Here is an 18,539-nt window from a genome sequence, read left to right on the forward strand (position 1 = left end):
ATAATCATACAGACTAGTAGCTATCAGCAACAGGGATGCACTGAAAAAAGTACTTACCATCTGCCCAAATACTTAAGGTACCAAGAAAGAGTGGGCTGGGGAAGGCAAAGCCAACAGTTGAGAATACTGGTAAGAAATGTCCACTTTTGGGGTATCTAGGTTGCTCAGTCGGCTAAGTGTCTGCCTTCAGCCCATGTCATGATCCTAGGGTCCTGGGATTGAGCCCCGTGTCAGGCTCCCTGCTCAGCAAGGAGTCTGCTTCTGCCTTTTTCTCTGCCCCTCCTCCCACTCGTGCTCTCTCTCTCCCTTGCTTTCTCCCTCTCAAATAAATAAAATCTTAAAAAAAAACAAAGAAATGTCCACTTTTACTAGCTCTCTTACTGTTATTAGCCCTGGGATACTGCATCATCCCTTGTTGGTTTCCTTAAACTCTGCTCATGCCTTTGTAAATATAATCCCTTTATTAAATTTGTCCCAAACAAACAAACAAAAAAATTACATCTAACAGATGTAACTTTCTTGAACAGCAGTAATTACATGAGTTATAATTTTTCTGAAATTTTGCAGTTAAAAAGTCAGGATAACTTTTATAAGAGTCAGAACATTTCAAATTTAGAACTATGTTCTATTTGGCAATTATATATTTCAAATTAAGAAAACTATTCTCTTGTGGGTCTAGTGAAGAAACCAGAGAAATCAGCAATAAACAGAACAGAGGTTTAAAAAACTACTGGCACAAAGGTGTAAAACAGGTCTTCTTTCATGTTTACTTTTAAGTGTGTGAACAGTGAAACAAAAAGCACCTTAGAAAAAAGTATGTTTGCCATAAAGAGGAATTTGCCATGAATTTTCACATATAATCACTTTGTTCCATTCCATGCGAAAAAAAGATAGATTAAGCATTAGTGACCTTTTTAAAAGAACAAACTGGCTCTAGATAACTTAAAATATCTATTTAAAAAAAGGATTTGTTTAGGTCATGTGAAGTAATTTACATTTTAAAACATGCTACACATGAAAATGTAGAGCATTATGGGCACCTGGGTGGCTCAGTTGGTTAAGCGACTGCCTTCGGCTCAGGTCATGATCCTGGAGTCCCTGGATCGAGTCCCGCATCGGGCTCCCTGCTCAACAAGGAACCTGCTTCTCCCGCTGACCCTCCCCCCTCTCATGTGCTCTCTCTCTCTCGTTCTCTCTGTCTCAAATAAATAAATAAAAAAAGAAAAAGAAAATGTAGAGCGTTATAAGCACTAAATTCTAGGTTTATTTTTCTTTTCTTTTTTCCTACTTAATCTACTATATATGTATAGAATTATGTGATGTTTGTAACAGAGATCATGAGCAATTAAATGACCACGCTGCAACATTAGAGCCAAAATTGTCTTTTTGCCAGAATCCACTTATGCAAGTGCTTAGGTGGGATTGACTCAATACTCCCCGAGATGGGTAAACTCAGGTTTGGCCAGACAAAGCCACAGTGATTACTTCAGAGATTGGTTACTTAAAATCAAGGAGGCTCAATGACGAAGAAGGAAGGAAGTCATAGGATTCATAATATATTTTGATGATGTAGTGGGCAGGATTTGCTAATAGTTAAGATGGTTAAGAGAAAGAGAAGAGTCAAGACTAATGAACCTGAGCATTTGGGTGATGGTAGCCATGTACTGAGATGGGAAACACAGAAGAAACAGGTTTTATGGAATAAAAATTAAGGATTTAGTTCTGGACATTATAAATTTGAGATGCCTATTAGACACACATGGGTATAAGACATGTCCAGTTAACAGTTGCACAGATGAATTTAAGATAAATTTAGAATTCCTTAGTGTAGATTCCTAGCAGTAGAGTTGCTGGATCAAAGGTTATGTGCATTTTTACTGAGTTGTGCCAGAGCCAGCTTCTACTGGCTCATAAGAGTTGATTGTTAAATTTTCAAGAATTTTATGAGCCAATTATTTGAAATAGTCATTTTAAAAAATTAAATTACATAAGCTTACAATTAAATACATTACTTTTTTAAAAAGGACAATAGGGGGTGGTGTCAGAGGAGGTCTAGTAGAGAGCCAGGATGTTCACCACTGCCAAACAATAATGAAGTTACTTTGTTCTCCCCCATAGTGTCCATGGGAGGTCCTATTGGGAGCACAAATGAAGCACACCTATCTTTCCTAGGCAGATTGGTATTGGTTGGAGCACTAGTGGGGAACCAGAACTTCTCTCCTTGCCCAGCAGTAATGAATAGCCCCCATCCTGCATGTAAACAGAGTCCAAATTGGAAACCTGGACTTGTGCCCTGACTTCTACCCCACCTTGCAGTAATGAGGTGGTGGGCACATCCCTTCCCCTAGCCATAGAAATGTCAGAGAAAGCTGGCTAAAACAGGATAAATAATATTCATGGCTCAATCCAACACCTAAATAAAGGGACAGAGAAGCATGGTAAGTTAAATTCAACAGTGAAGCAACTGGCAAAATCCAGACAGTATAAATACCCAGTTTCTGCAATAACAATAAAACAACAACAAAAATTTTGTAAGAAAATTTTCAAAGGAGGGGAGAGAGTCCTTACAGACTAAAAAAGACTTGAGATTTATTGGTGAAACACAGTGTGGACATTATTAGGATTCTGATTGAAATAGTCTGTCAAGAGAAATAAGACAAGAAAAATTTTAAAACAATGTTTAATGGTAATAAAGAATTATAGCTAAAAAATTACTGCTAGTTTTTTCATACTTAAAAAATAAATATTTAGGGGCACCTAATATTTAGGGTGGCTCAATCATTAAGCGTCTGCTTTTGGCTCAGGTCATGATCCCAGGGTCATGGGATCGAGCCCCGCATTGGGCTCCCTGCTCAGCAGGAAGCCTGCTTCTCCCTCTCCCACTCCCCCTGCTTGTGTTCCTTCCCTCACTGTCTCTCTCATTCTGTCAAATAATAAATAAATAAAAATCTTTATTAAATAAATAAATAAATAACAGCCAGAGTTTCAAAACCCCAAGATGTCAAAGTTTCAATCAAAAACCACACATCACACCTGGAACTAGGAAAACCTCAAGCTAAATTACAAATAAACAAACAAAAAAGATAATCAATAGCTACCATTCTGAGATGACAGAGATTTTAGGTCTATATGACAAAGATTAAAGTAGCCATCATAAAAATACTTCAAGAAACAAATGTAAAAACATGCTTGAAACATGGAAAAACAAAAATTCTTGGTAAAGAAATAGGAAATGTACCACATCTTCTTTATCCATTCATCTGTTGAAGGGCATCTTGGCTCTTTCCACAGTTTGGCTATTGTGGACATTGCTGCTATGAACATTGGGGTGCACAGAGCCTTTCTTTTCACTACATCTGTGTCTTTGGGGTAAATACCCAGGAGTGCAATTGCTGGGTCATAGGGTAGCTCTATTTTTAATTTTTTGAGGCACCTCCACATGTTTTCCAAAGTGGCTGTACCAACTTGCTTTCCCACCAACAGGGTAAGAGGGTTCCCCTTTCTCCACAACCTCTCCAACATTTGTTGTTTCTTGCCTTGTCAATTTTTGCCATTTTAACTGGTGTAAGGTGGTATCTCAGTGTGGTTTTGATTTGAATTTCCCTGATGACTAATGATGATGAACACTTTTTCATGTATCTGTTAGCCATTTGTATGTCTTCTTTGGAGAAGTGTCTGTTCACGTCTTCTGCCCATTTTTTGACTTGATTGTTTTTTGGATGTTGAGTTTGAGAAGTTCTTTATAGATCTTGGATATCAACCCTTTATCTGTAGTGGCATTCGCAAATACTTCTCCCATTCTGTGGTTTGCCTTTTTGTTTTGTTGACTGTTTCCTTTGCTGTGTCCACATATACAGTGGAATATTATTCAGCCATCAGAAAGGATGAATACCCAACTTTTACATCAACATGGATGCAACTGGAGGAGATTATGCTAAGTGAAATAAGTCAAGCAGAGAAAGTCAATTATCATATGGTTTCACTTATTTGTGGAACATAAGGAATAGTATGGAGGACATTAGGAGAAGGAAGGGAAAAATGAAGGGGGGGATATCGGAGGGAGAGATCAACCATGAGAGACTATGGACTCTGAGAAACAAACTGAGGGTTTTAGAGGGGAAGGGATTGGGAGGGATGGGTTAGCTCAGTAATGGGTATTAAGGAGGGCAGGTACTGCATGGAGCACTGGGTGTTATACAAAAACAATGAATCGTGGATCACTACATCAAAAACTAATGATGTATTGTATGCTGACTAACATAACATAAAAAAATAAAATAAAAAAAAGTCAAAGAAAAAAAAAAGAAATAGGAAATATAAGGATGGACCAAATGGAAATTTTAGAATTGAAAAATATAATAACCAAAATAAAAACTCAGTGGATGGACTCAACAGCAGAATAGAGGGATCAGACAGAAGAACTAATGAACTACAAGATATAAAAATAGAAATTCCTCTATCTGAACAACAAAGAGAAAATAGACCAAAAACAACAAAAACAACAACAAAAGAACAGAGCCTCAGGAACCTGTGGGACCATAACAAAAGATCTAATGTTTATGCCATCAGAGTCCCAGAAGGAGAAGAGAAAGGGGGCATGGTTAAAAAAGTACTTGAGGAAATAATGGCTGAAAACTTCCCAAATATAGGAAAAGACACACACCTACATATTCAATAATCTGACTAAATCCCAGAAAGGCTAAATCCAAGAAATCTAAACAAAACCCATCATAGTTAAACTTTTGAAAACTAAAGACATTAAAAATCTTGCAAGCAGAGAGAGAGAAACAACACCTTACGTATCAGAGAAAAAAGCAGTTCAAATGACAATAGATTTCTCATAAAAAACCATGGAAGTCAGGGACGCCTGGGTGGCTCAGGGAGTTAAGTGTCTGACTCTTGATTTTGACTCAGGTCATGATCTCAGGGTCATGGGATTGAGCCCTGCATCAGGCTCTGTGCTCAATGGGGAGTCTGCTCCTCTCCTTCTTCCCCTCCTCCTGCTCTCTCTCTCCCTCCCTCTCTAAAATAAATAACTAAATAAATCTTTTTTTTTTTTAAGCCACAGAAGTCAGAAAGAAGTGACACAAGACTTTTAAAATACTAAAAGAAAAGAACTCTGAACCCAGAATTCTATATCCAGCAAAATTATCCTTTAGGAATGAAGGGAAAACCAAGACATTCTCAGATAAAGGAAAACTAAGAAGTTATCATCAACAAACACACACAGAAAGAATGGTTAAAAGAAGTTCTCTAAACAGGAAGGAAGGGACTAGGGGCTCCTGGGTGGCTCCGTCAGTTAAGCATCTGCTTTAGGCTCAGGTCATGATCCCAGGGTCCTAGGATGGAGCCCCCAGGTGGCGTTGGGCTCCCTGCTCAGCGGGTAGTTTGCTTCTCCCTCTCCCTCTGCCCCTCCCCCCCACTCGTGCTTTCTCTCGTTCTTGCTCTTGCTTGCTCTCTCTCAAATAAATAAAATTTTTATTAAAAAAAGAAAGAAAGAAAGAAAAAAGGGACAAGAAAAGCTGACTTGGAGTATCAGAAAGGATGAAATAATACAGTGAGAAAAAACATAATTAAATATATTAGATTTTCCTTCTTTTTTTTGAGGTTTCTAAAATATGTTTGACAACTGAAGCAAAAATTTTGATACTGATGTGGTTGTACGTGTGTGTAGAGGAAATATTTAAGACTATTTTATTATAGGGGCGCCTGGGTGGCTCAGTTGGTTGAGCGACTGCCTTCAGCTCGGGTCATGATCCTGGAGTCCCGGGATCGAGTCCCAAATCCGGCTCCCTGCTCAGTGGGGGTCTGCTTCTCCCTCTGACCCTCCCCCCACTCATGTACTCTCTCTCTCTCATTCTCGCTCTCTCAAATAAATAAATAAATCTTTTTTAAAAAAAGACAATTTTATTATAAAGGGGGGAAGTATAAAGGAAAATGAAGGAGAGTATGGTTTCTATACTCCCCTCAAACTAATAAAATGACATCACTAGACTGAAAGGTTATGTATGTATGATATAATACTTAAAGCAATCCCTAAAAAGGCTACACAAAGAGATCCACCCAAAAACACTATAAAAAATAAAAATGGAATTCTAAAAATATTCAAGCAACCCACAGGAAGGCAGGAAAGGAAAACAGAAAAATGAAAAACAGGACAAACAGAAAGTTAAAAATAAAATGACAACTTAAGCTCTAAAATGTCAATAATTTCCTTAAATGTAAATGATCTAAATACAAATTAATAGAGGTGGTCAAAGTGAATTAAAAAACACAATCCAACTATATTACGTTTATAAGAAACTCACTTCAAATATAATGAAACAGTCAGTTTGATAATAAAAGAATGGAGAAAGTAACATCATACAAACATTAATTAAAAGTAAGTGGTGGGCGCCTAGGTGGCTCAGTTGGTTAAGCGACTGCCTTCGGCCCAGGTCATGATCCTGGAGTCCCGGGATCGAGTCCCGCATCGGGCTCCTTGCTCAGCGGGGAGTCTGCTTCTCCCTCTAACCCTCCTCCCTCTCATGCTCTCTGTCTCTCATTCTCTCTCTCTCAAATAAATAAATAAAATCTTTAAAAAAAAAAAGAAAAAAAAAAAAAGTAAGTGGTAGTGTTCCTAGCCACTGCCATGCCATGGTCGCTTGCTCACACCAGGGCCACCTGTAGCTCCCTGAGCTCCAGCTGAAGGAAAAGAGCGGAAAGTAAGGAGGTCTCTATACCATGGCTCCTACAAAGTGGACTGCAAGGTTGCAGCTTTTGGTGCTTTGTAGGAGGCAAGTGAGGCCTATCTGGTGTGCCTTTTTGAAGACACCAATATGTATGGTATCCATGCCAAACATATAACAATTATACCAAAAGACATCCAGCTAGCATGCCACGTAGGTGGAGAACATGCTTAAGAATCCACTATGATGGAAAACATTTCAGTCTTTAAAAAAAAAAAATCTCTTCTTGGTAGTTCTGAATGTTAGATATTTTTTTTCCATAGGGTCAAAAGGTACCTAAAGTATATGACTGCAAGTGGAAAAATAGAAGACAGAAATCAGGTAGTGGCAGTTTTTCCATTTTCATTTGTGTGTGAATTTTTAATATAAATGTGGGAACATAAAGCCTTAATGCAAGTCAATGTTTCAGTGAACAAATTTCAGTAGTTCAACTTTATAACAATTATAAATAAACCTGTTAAATTTTTAAAAAGTAGTAAAAAATAAATAAATAAGTAGTCATGACTATATTAATATCAGATAAGGTACACTTCAGAGCAAAGAAAATAACCAGGAACAGAGAAATACATTATGTAATGATTAACCCACCAAGAAGACATAGCAATCCTAAATATATATGCACCAAACAACAGGTCTGCAAAACATGTAAAGTAAAAACTGGTAGAACTGAAAGGATAAATCAACAAATCCACAACTATAGTTGGAGACTTAAACACTCATCTGTCAACAACTGTTACGTTGGATAACAGATCTAAATATAAAAGCTAAAGCTATTAGAAGAAGAAAAAATAAGAGAATATCTTCATGGTCTTGAATTAGGCAAAGTTAATGCAGACAGGACCCAGAAAACCATAACAGAAAAGATTGATAAAAATGGGCTTCATCAAAATTTACATTAATCAATTAACAAAAATTAAAACATCTGTTTATTGTAAGGATATGCACATTTTATTTATCCATTTATCAGTTAATGGACACTTGAGTTGTATCCACTTTGTTGGCTATGATGAATAATGCTGCTATGAACATTTGTGTGCAAGTTTTATGGAGTATGTTTTTATTTTTCTTTGATATACACACTGAGTAGAATGGTAATTCTTTAACAATTTGAGGAATTGTCACATTGTTTTCTGAAGTGGCTCTATTTAACATTCTTACTGGCAGTGAATGAGGATTTCAATTTCTCCACATCCTTGTCAACACTTATTATAGTCTTTTAACTTTTTAATTTTTTGTAAGACTTTATTTGAGAGAGGGAGGGAAAGAGAGAGTGGGGGGGCAGAGGAAGAGGGAGAGAGAATCTCAAGCAGACTCTACTGAGTGCAGAGCTCTATGTGGGGCTCAATCTCATGACCCTGAAATCATGACCTGAGCCCAAATCAAGAGTCAGATGCTTAACCAAATGAGCTACCCAGGTGCCTCTATGATAGTCTTTTAGATTACAGCCATCCTACTGGATGTGAAGTGGTATCTCCTTTGGGCTTGATCTGTGAATGATATTGATCACCTTTTATATGCTTATTAACCACTAGTATATCTCCTTTAGAGAAGTATCCAAATTGTTGTGTCCATTTTTAAATTGGATCATTTGTCTTTTAAAAATTTTTAGTGATGATTTTTTTTAATTCCAGTATAATTGACATACAGTGTTATATTCATTTCAGGTGTACAATATAGTGATTCAACAATTCTATAAATTACTCATTGTTCATCATGATAAGTGTACGCTTAATCCACTTCACCTATTTCACCCATCCTTGCACCCACTTCCCCCCCTGGCAAAGAACTGTTTGTTCCCTATATTTGAGTCTGTTTTTTAGTTTCTCTCTTTTTTCCTTTGTTCATTTATTGTGTTTCTTAATTTCCACATAGGAGTGAAATCATATGGTTTTGTTTTTCTCTGTCTGACTTATTTCACTTAGCATGCCCTCTAGTTCCATCCATGTTGTTGTAATTGCAAGATTTCATTCTCTTTTATGGCTGAGTAAAATTCCATTGTATATATATGCCACATCTTCTTTATCCATTCATCTATCAATAGACACTTGGGCTGCTTCCATATCTTGGCTATTGTAAATAATGCTGCAATAAACATAGGGGTACATATATCTTTTAAAATTAGTGTTTTGTGTTTTGGGGGGTAAATACCCAGTACTGGAATTACCAGATCATATGGCAATTCAATTTTTAATTTTTTGAGGACCTTTGTACTATTTTCTTCGGTGGCCGTGTCAATTTGTATTCCCACCCACAGTACATGAGGGTTCCAAAAGCTGTAGTAATCAAAACAGCATGGTACTGGAACAAAAACATACACATAGATTAATGGAACAGAATAGAGTCCAGAAATAAACTCATGCTTTTATGGTCATTTAATCTATGACAAAGGAAGCAAGGATATACAATGGGAAAAAGATCATCTCTTCAGTAAATGGTATTGGGAAAACAGGACAGCTACATACAAAAGAATGAAACTGGACCACTTCCTTACACCATTCACAAAAATAAACTCAAAATTAATTAAAGACCTAAATGTGAAACCTGAAACAATAAAATTCCTAGAAGAAAACACAAGCAATAATTTCTTTGATGTCAACTATAGAAGCATTTTTCTAGATATGTCTCCTCTGGCAAGGGAAACAAAAACAAAATAAAGCTATTGTATTTACTAAAATAAAACTATTGGGACTACACCAAAATAAAAGGCTTCTGCACAGTTAAGGAAACTACCAACAAAACAAAAAGGCAACCTACTGAATGGGAGGAGATATTTACAAATGATATATCTGATAAGGGGTTAATATCCAAAATATATAAAGAACTTATACAGTGCAACACTAAAAAACAAATAATCTGATTAAAAATGGGCAGACAACCTGAATAGATAATTTTCCAAAGAAGACATCCAGATGGCCAAAAAACACATGAATAGATGCTCAACATCACTAATCATCAGGGAAATGAAAATTAAAACTGCAATGAGATATCACTTTGCTTTTTTTCCTTTGATAATATTGATATTTTTGAACAGTCGAGCCAATTGTCTCATAAAGAACTCAAAATCTTTATCTGATTGCCTCTTCAAAATTAGATTCAGGTTAAACATTCTTGGCAAGAAATTTCCTATGTAGTATTGTGTGCTCTCTTTGTATCACATCAGGAAGTACCTAATGTCAATTAATTCCCTCATGGTCATGCTAAGTTTGATCACATGATTAAAGTGGTGTCCAAAAGATCTCTCCATTGTAATAATAACTTTCTCCTTCATGATTAAGTAATCTTCGGGGTGATCTTTTGGGATCATGTAAATATTCTGTAACCCATCAAACTTTCATACAATAATTCTAAGTATTGCATGAGTAATTACAAGATAGGATTTCTTAACTCTGTCGTTCATTCTTCTTCCTTTTTTTTTTAATTCAATTAGCCAAGGTATAGTACATCATTAGTTTTTGACATAATGTTCAATGATTCATTAGTTGAATCATATCATGTGCCCTCTTTAATTCCCATCATCATTCATTCTATTTTTCTTTTTCATTCAACACTTACTTCCTGGGTGTCTACCATGTGCTAGGCACCATCCTAAGAATCAAAGATAGTTAAGTGACCAAAATAAACACATTTCCTCATTCTCATGGAGGAAAATAAATAAGGAAATAATCTCTTCTCAGCACTCCAGGAAAGAGTTACATAAAATATCTAAAGAATAAGTCCTACTTTTATAGATCATCATCTTTGTTCTGAGTAAAGGGCAATAGACACATGCCTGGGTTCTTTTGTTGTTTTTGCCTCTCTCTTCCTCTTTAAAAAACTGGCAGTTCATACACCATAGAATTTACTTTTTCAATAAAGTATACACTTCAGTGATTTTTTAGTATCTTTACAAAATTGTGCAGTGATCGCCACTTTCTAGTTCAAGAATTTTTATCACCCCTAAAAGGAATTTTGTACCCATTAGCGTCATTCCCTATTTTTTCCTCCAGTAGCCCCTTACAACACTTAATCTACTTTCTGTCTCTGCAGCTTATTCTGGACATTTTATTTAAATGGAATCATATGGGGGCACCTGGGTGGCTCAGTCGTTAAGTGTCTGCCTTTGACTCAGGTCATGATCCCAGGGTCCTGAGATCAGGCCCCTCGTCGGGCTCCCTGTTCCGTGGGAAGCCTGCTTCTCCCTCTGCCACTCCCCCTGCTTGTTGTGTTCCCTCTCTCGCTGTCTCTCTCTCTGTCAAATAAATAAAAATCTTTTAAAAATTTAAAAAATAAAAAAATAAGTGGAATCATACAGTAGGAAGTCTTTTGTGTCAGTCTTCTTTTACTTAGCATAATTTTCATCCACGCTGTACCATTTATTAGTACTTCATTCCTTTTTATGACTAAAAATATTCCATTGTATGGATTTATCATATTTTGTTTATACATTCCTCACTTTATCTCAGATTACACAGCTTTTCCTAAGTTTTTAAATGGCTGCATAGTTTTCCATTGTGTAAATGTGTCACAGTTTATTCTAATCAGTCCCTGTGGCTGGATATTTAGGATATTTACAATATTTTGCTACTACAAATAATGTTTATTTGTAATGCTATTACAAATACACATAATAAAATATTTGTGCATGTGTTTTTCCTATCCTTTTTTAAAAATTTTATTTATTTATTTGACAGAAGAGAACACAAGCAGAGGGAGCAGCAGAGGGAGAGGGAGAAGCAGTCTCCCGGCCGAGCAGAGAACCCAACGCGGGACTCAATCCCAGGACCCTGGGATCATGACCTGAGCTGAAGGCAGACGCTTAACCGACTGAGCCTATCTTGAAAGTGTATTTCCAGGTTAAATTCATAGAATTAAAATTATAGGGTTAAAACATGAAAGCATATGTAGTTTTGTTATGTGTTGCCAAATTCACTTCATAGAGGTTGTACCATTATTTTATTCCTGTCATTAATGAATAGAGTGCTTGTTTCCCCATAGCCTAACCAACTGAGTACACAGTACATTTTTTACCAAATTTTATTTTTTTACCCAACTTTTCAGTGAGAATTATATTTTTACTTTGCATTTATCTAATTTTGAATGAAGCTGAATATTTTTTGAAATGTTTAAAGATCATCCTAGAGTATCCAACATCATCTGACCTGCCCCAGATGAGAACCATCTAGCTAATCCACAGAACCTATTAAACAATAAATCTTGTTTTAAGCCATTAAGTTTTGAGGTGGTTGGTTACACAGCTAACTCAAATAGTCCCATTGGCCAACACAAATCATATGACTGAGCATAACTACAAGGGGCTGGGAAGTACAGTGTGCCTCCTAAGGGAAGAATCGCTAGTTAACCTGGCAAAGAATATAGATAAACAGAACAGTGAGTAATTGGTCCTATAGTTCAATCTAGCACAGTGTTGTTCTTTTTTCCCTATCTTTATCAAATTTAGCATTTGACAGTTTTCCTTCTTTTATGATGCTCTGCAATAATTTAGGTAGCACTGGAATCATTCGCATGTGAGAGGTTGTATAATTCCCTTGTCAAAACATCTGACCTGATGCTTTTTTGAGAGATATCTCTTCAATGATTTTCTGTTTCTTCTATGCAAATTGGTCTATTTAAGCTTTCTATCTACATTGGAGTTAATGTGAGTAAATTTTATTTTAGTAGAAACTCTGCATTTTAAATTATATTTAAATGTGTTTGCATAGAGTTGTGCAAAGTAGTCTCTCATAATTTGTTTTGCTATTCTCTATATCAGTGTTTATTTCCCATTTGTCATTTCTTATTTTGTGTATGTGTGCTTTCTCCCACTTTATCAGGTAAGCTAGTGGTTTTCTATTTTATTGACTTTTTTCCAAAAAAACAGAAATTTTTATTTCTTATTATTAGTTATGTAATTTCTCTATGTGTCTCTATGTGTTCTACCTCAATAGCAACTGCTTTTATATTTATTATGCCTTTCCTCTGCTTTTATTTGATTTATTTTCCTTTTCTAGCTACTTGAGTTGAAAATTAATTCATATTTTTATTGATAAAAGTATTTAAGGCTATAGGCTTTCCTCTGATCACTACTTTAGTTGTGTCACTTAGATTCTGATATCTAGACATTATTTTTTTTTTTTAGAAATTCTGGAATTTTCATTTGTTTTCCCCTTTTAACCAAGAGTCATTTGCTAGAGAGTTTTTAAAGTTGTAGTTGGAAGAAACTTTTTAAAAATTTTTCACTCTTGGGCGCCTGGGTGGCTCAGCCATTTAGCATCTTTCTTTGGCTCAGGTCATGATCCCAGGGTCCTGGGATTGAGCCCCACATCGGGCTCCTTGCTCAGCAGGGAAGCCTGCTTCTCCCTCTCCCACTCCTCCTGCTTGTGTTCCCTCTCTTGCTGTCTCTCTCTCTCTGTCAGAAAATAAATAAAAAATCTTTAAAAAACAAATTTTTTCACTCTTGGGAGCACCTGGGTGGCTCAGTCAGTTAAGTGTCCAACTCCTGATTTCAGCTCAGGTCTTGATCTCAGGGTCATGAGTTCAAGTCCCATGTGAAGCTTGAACACTGAGTGTGGAGCCTACATAAATAAATAAATAAATATATAAATATATAAACAAACAAATAAATAAATAAATATTTTTACTCATAAAATAAAATAAAAAGTAAAGGGGGCACCTGGCTGGTTCAGTTGGTAGAGCATGTGACTCTTGCAACTCTTGATCTCAGGGTTGTGAGTTTGAGCCCCATGTTGGACATGGAGATTACTTAAAAATAAATAAATAAATATTTTTACTCTTGATTTCTAGTTTTCTTAGATTGTAATAAGAGAATGTTGTTTGTAATATATCTACTTCATGGTATTTGTTGAGATTTTTTTTTGACTCACTATGTGACTTATTTCATAAATGCTTCATGTGCACTAGAGAAGTAGGTACATTTCCTATTACCAGGGTGTAAAGTTTGATATATACATTAAAGCTACCATAACCATAGCTGTTACATTGTTTAGAACTTTTTTATTTTTACATCTTCTGTTAAAATTGACATGATAGATTTAGAATCACGTATTATAGATTCATACAATTAGTGTGTTTCTATTTCTCCTATACCTCTTTTTTTTTTTTTTTAAGTAAGCTTGTTTGTATTTACCTGGTATATCTTTGACTATCCTTTTTTTTTAGACTTTATGGTTCACTTAATTTGAGGTATGTCTCTTAAGTAAAGCATAGGTTGACTTTTGTTTTGTCCTGAAATATGAATATCTTTTTCTTTTTTTTATATCTTTTTCTTTTAATAGGTGAAACAAGTCCACTTTATTTCTTTATTTATAAATATTTTATTTTTCTTAAGTAATCTCTATACTCAACATGAGGCTCAAATTCACAACACTGAGATTGAGTCACATGCTCTACCAACTAAGCCAGCCAGGTACCCCAGAACAAGCCTATTTATTTACATTTGTTGATATGATCTATGTATTTGATCTCAACTGAAATAATACAAAGTATATTTTGTAATCACAGATAGTGGAAATAGCCCATGGATCAAAAAGGAAGTCATAAGGAAAGTTAGAAATATTTTTAATTGACTGAAAATGAAAATGTAACTTATCAGAATTTGTGGGATGCATGGACATTTGAGAAACTGTTTCTTTTATTTTTTTTAAAGATTTTATTTATTTATTTATGAAAGAGAGAGAGAGAGAGAAACAGCATGAGAGGGGAGAGGGTCAGAGGGAGAAGCAGGCTCCCTGCTGAGCCGGGAGCCTGATGTGGGACTCGATCCCACGACTCCGGGATCATGACCTGAGCCAAAGGCAGTCGCTTAACCAACTGAGCCACCCAGGCACCCCAGAAACTGTTTCTTTTAGAAAACAAGAAGTGTCCTGAATCATTAAGCTCTAAGCTTTCACTTTAAGAAGAAAAGAGCAAGTTAAACTGAAAGCAAGGCGCCAGAAGGAAATAATAAAGGTAAGAACAGATATCGGTGAAATTGAGAACAGAGAAACAATAAAGAAAATCAGTGAAGCCAAAAGATGGTTCTTTGAAAAGTTCAATACAATTGATATATTCAATTGATCAAAATAAATAAATAAAAGAGAGAGAAGATATTAATTGCCAATATTAAGAATGTAAGAGGGGACATAACTTCATATACTACATATATTTTAAAAATAAGGCATATTATGACAAACTTATTTTCAAAAGTTTGACAACAAAAATAAGATGGACAAATTCCCTGAAAGTCACAAACTACCAAAGTTTACTAAATGAAATAGATTGCCTGAATAGCCCTGTATCTATTTTAAAATTTGAATTTATACATAAAAACTTTGCCATGAAGAAGTTCCAGAGGGCTTCAATGATTAATTCCACCAAACATTTAAGGAAGTTATAATACCATTCTATTTAAACTCTTTCTGAAAATAGAAGAAGAGAGAGCACTTCCCAACTCATGAGGTTAACATTACTCTAGTATCAAAGCCAGAAAAAGATGTGTCTTAGTCCATTTGAGCTGCTATAACAAAATACCATAGACTGGGTGACTTATAAACAACAGAAATTTATTTCTCATAGTTCCAGAGGCTGAGAAGTCCAAGATCAAGGCTCTGGCAGAATCAGTGTTTGATGGAGGCCTGCTTTCTGATTCATAGGTGGAAGAGACTAGGGAGCTCTGTGGGGTCTCTTTTATAAGAGCACTAATCCCGTTCATGAAGTTTCCACCCTCATGACCTAAGTAGTTCCCACAATCTCCTGATAGCATCACATTGAGCATTATGTCTCAACATATGATTTTGAGGGGACACACATCCATCTATAGCAAGATGTTAATAGTAAAGAAAGCTATAAATCAATACCCCTAATGAACATACTCATAAAAATCTTTAACAAAATATTAGCATATCAAATCCAGTAATATATAGGAAGTATGATCAAAACCAAGTGGGGTTTGTGGGGTTTCTCCTAGAAATGCAAGGATAATTCAGTATTTGAAAATCAATATAACTCACCTTCTTAACAGGTTAAACAACAACAACAGCAACAAATAATCACCTCAATAAAAGCAGAAAAAAGTTATCAAAGTCCACATCCATTTATGATTTTAAAATAAAAAGTGTAAGCATACTAGGAAGAGAAGGAAACTTCCCTAACCTAATAAAGGGCATCTATGAAAAATCTAGAGCTAATATCATGGTGATAGATTAAGTGCTTTCTTCCTAAAATCAGAACTAAGGCAAAGATGTCTACTCTCATCACTTCCATTAAACATTGTATTGGAGGTGATAGCCAGTGCAGAAAGGCAAGAAAAAGAAATAAAAGGCATACAAATTGGAAAGGAAAAAAATAAAACTCTTTACTTATAGACAATATGGCTATCCATGAAAACCTACCAAAAACAAAACAAAACAAAACAAAACCCAAAAACCTAGAATGATTAGTAAGTTTAGCAAGGTTGGAGGATATAAGGTCAGTATAAAAAAGTCACTGTATTTCTCCCTATGACCCAGTAATTACACCACTGGGTATTTAGCCAAAGAATACAAAAGCACTAGTTAAAAGGGTTACACGCATCCCTATGTTTAGAGCAGCTTTATTTACAATAGCCAAATTATAGAAGCAGCCCAAGTATCCATCAATAGATGAGTGGATAAAGAAGATGTAGTATAATAGACAATGGAATATTATTTAGTCATGAAAAAGAATGAAATCTTGCCATTTGCAACAACATGAACGGAGCTAGAGAGTATAATGCTAAGTGAAATAAGTCAGTCAGAGAAGGACAAATACCGTAAGATTTCACTCATATGTGGAATTTAAGAAACAAAACAAATGAGCAAAGGAAAAAAGAAGGGAGAGAGACAAACCAAGAAACAGACCTAACTATAGAGAAGAAACTCATGGTTACCACGGAGGAGGGAGGTTGGGTATGGGTGAAATAGGTGATGTGGATAAAGGAGTGTACTTGTCATCATGAGCACTGAGTGATGTATGGAATTGTTGAATCACTATATTATACACCTGAAACTAATAATAACACTGTATGTTTATACTGAAATTTAAAAAGTCACTATATTTCTGTATGCTAGCAATAAACAATTGCAAATTGAAATGAAAACAACTTAAAAATGTGAAATGTTTAGGATCAAGTTTGACAAATTTTATGCAATATCTATATAGAAAGTGGCAAAATATTAATGAAAAAAATTTTAAACCTGAATAAGTAGAGAGATATTCATGGTTAGAAGACTCAAAATTATTGACATGTCATTTCTCCCCAGAATGATTTATAGATTCGACATAATTCCAATCATTTTTTGAGAATTTGACATACTAATTCTAAAATTTGAAAATGTATATGGAAATCAAAGGATCTGGAATATCAAAATTAGATTTGAACAAATACAGTTGGATTGGTTTCAAGGCTACTTGATTTCAAGACTTATTATAAAGCTATGATAATCAAGACAGTGTTACATTTGCATAATGATAGACATATAGTTCGATGGTACAGAATAGAAAGCCATAATTAGGCCTACATATATATGGTCAATTGATTTTTCCAAAAAAAATGTCAAGATAATTCAATGGTTAAGGATCGTGTTTTCAATAAATGATCCTAGAATAACTGGATATACAAGGAAAAAAAGCCTTCAACCCTTACCTCAAACCATATATAAAAATTTATTTGAAATGGATCACATACCTAAATGTAAATTATAAAGCTTTGAAGCTTCCAGGAGAAAAACTTTTTTCCCCTGGTTTAGGCAAAGATTTCTTGGAACACACAAAGCGTGAACAGGAAAATTTAAAAATTGATAAATTGCATTTCATTAAATTAAAAACTTCTCTTCAAAAGGCAAGATTAAATGAAAAGACAACCCACAGACTGAGAGACAATATTTACAAACACATACTGATAAAGGTCTTGTATCCAGAATATACAAAGGACTTTCAAAACTCAGTAAGAAAATAAACAAATGAAAAACAATAAAAATGGTCCAAATATTTGTACAGACACTTAGTTTAACTTTTCCTTGAGCATACTACTATTTGGGGGGGGGATGGTTCTAGCTTTATAAAGGGGCTTTTGGTCAGTCTTCCTACTTCATGATTCCCCTAACCATTGTCTTTTAGCCTTTCTTTAAAACCAAAACTTTAGGTTACCAGGTGTTATGGGCTGAATTGTGTCTCCCCGCAAAAGACCCTGAAGTCCTAACCTCCAGTACTTGTGAGTATTATCTTATTTGGAAATAGACTTAGCAGATAATTAATATAAGATGAGGTTTTTAGGGTGGGCCCTAATTCATTATGACTGGTGTTCTTATAAATAGGGGTAAACTGGACACACATAGAGGAAAGACAATGCCAAGACCTAGGAAGAATACCATTTACAAGCCAAGAAATGTCTGAGGCTACCAGAAGCTAGGAGAAAGGAATGGAATAGATTCTTCCTCAGCCCTCAGAAGGAACCAACGTGATTTCAGACTTCTACCCCTTAGAAATGTGAGAAGATACATTTCTGTTGTTTTAGCCACCCAGTTTGTGGTACTTGTTATGGCAGCCCAGGAAACTAACACATTAGAGATCAGTAGATGCCCCTAGAGCACCTGGCATCAGGACTCACTTTCCCTCATTTTTTGTCTCTGTAGATTTCTCTTACTTTCTTACCAGCTCACTTTGCATGCCAAAACATGTTTTAAAAAGTATTTTATCCAACAAGTTATTTGCTAATTTGGGGATTTTTTTTTTCTTTTCTTTTCTTTCTTTCTTTTTTTTTTAGAAAATCTAATCTTCATTTTGTCGGAAATGAAAGTCTACCTGACTCTTCTAGAGTAA

The 18,539-nt window shown here is 35.3% G+C and overlaps 1 protein-coding gene across 5 annotated transcripts in view; it reads right to left on the reverse strand.

Annotated features, from left to right (window-relative positions):
• Positions 1 to 18,539, reverse strand: part of CUNH1orf185 (chromosome unknown C1orf185 homolog) — a 159,905-nt gene that overhangs the window by 134,000 nt on the left and 7,366 nt on the right. The window lies entirely within an intron of this gene.

The sequence above is a fragment of the Mirounga angustirostris genome, unplaced genomic scaffold (genome assembly GCF_029215605.1).
Source record: "Mirounga angustirostris isolate CCGP_5_RB_7025 unplaced genomic scaffold, mMirAng1.0.hap1 SCAF_4, whole genome shotgun sequence".
Classification (NCBI taxonomy): domain Eukaryota; kingdom Metazoa; phylum Chordata; class Mammalia; order Carnivora; family Phocidae; genus Mirounga; species Mirounga angustirostris.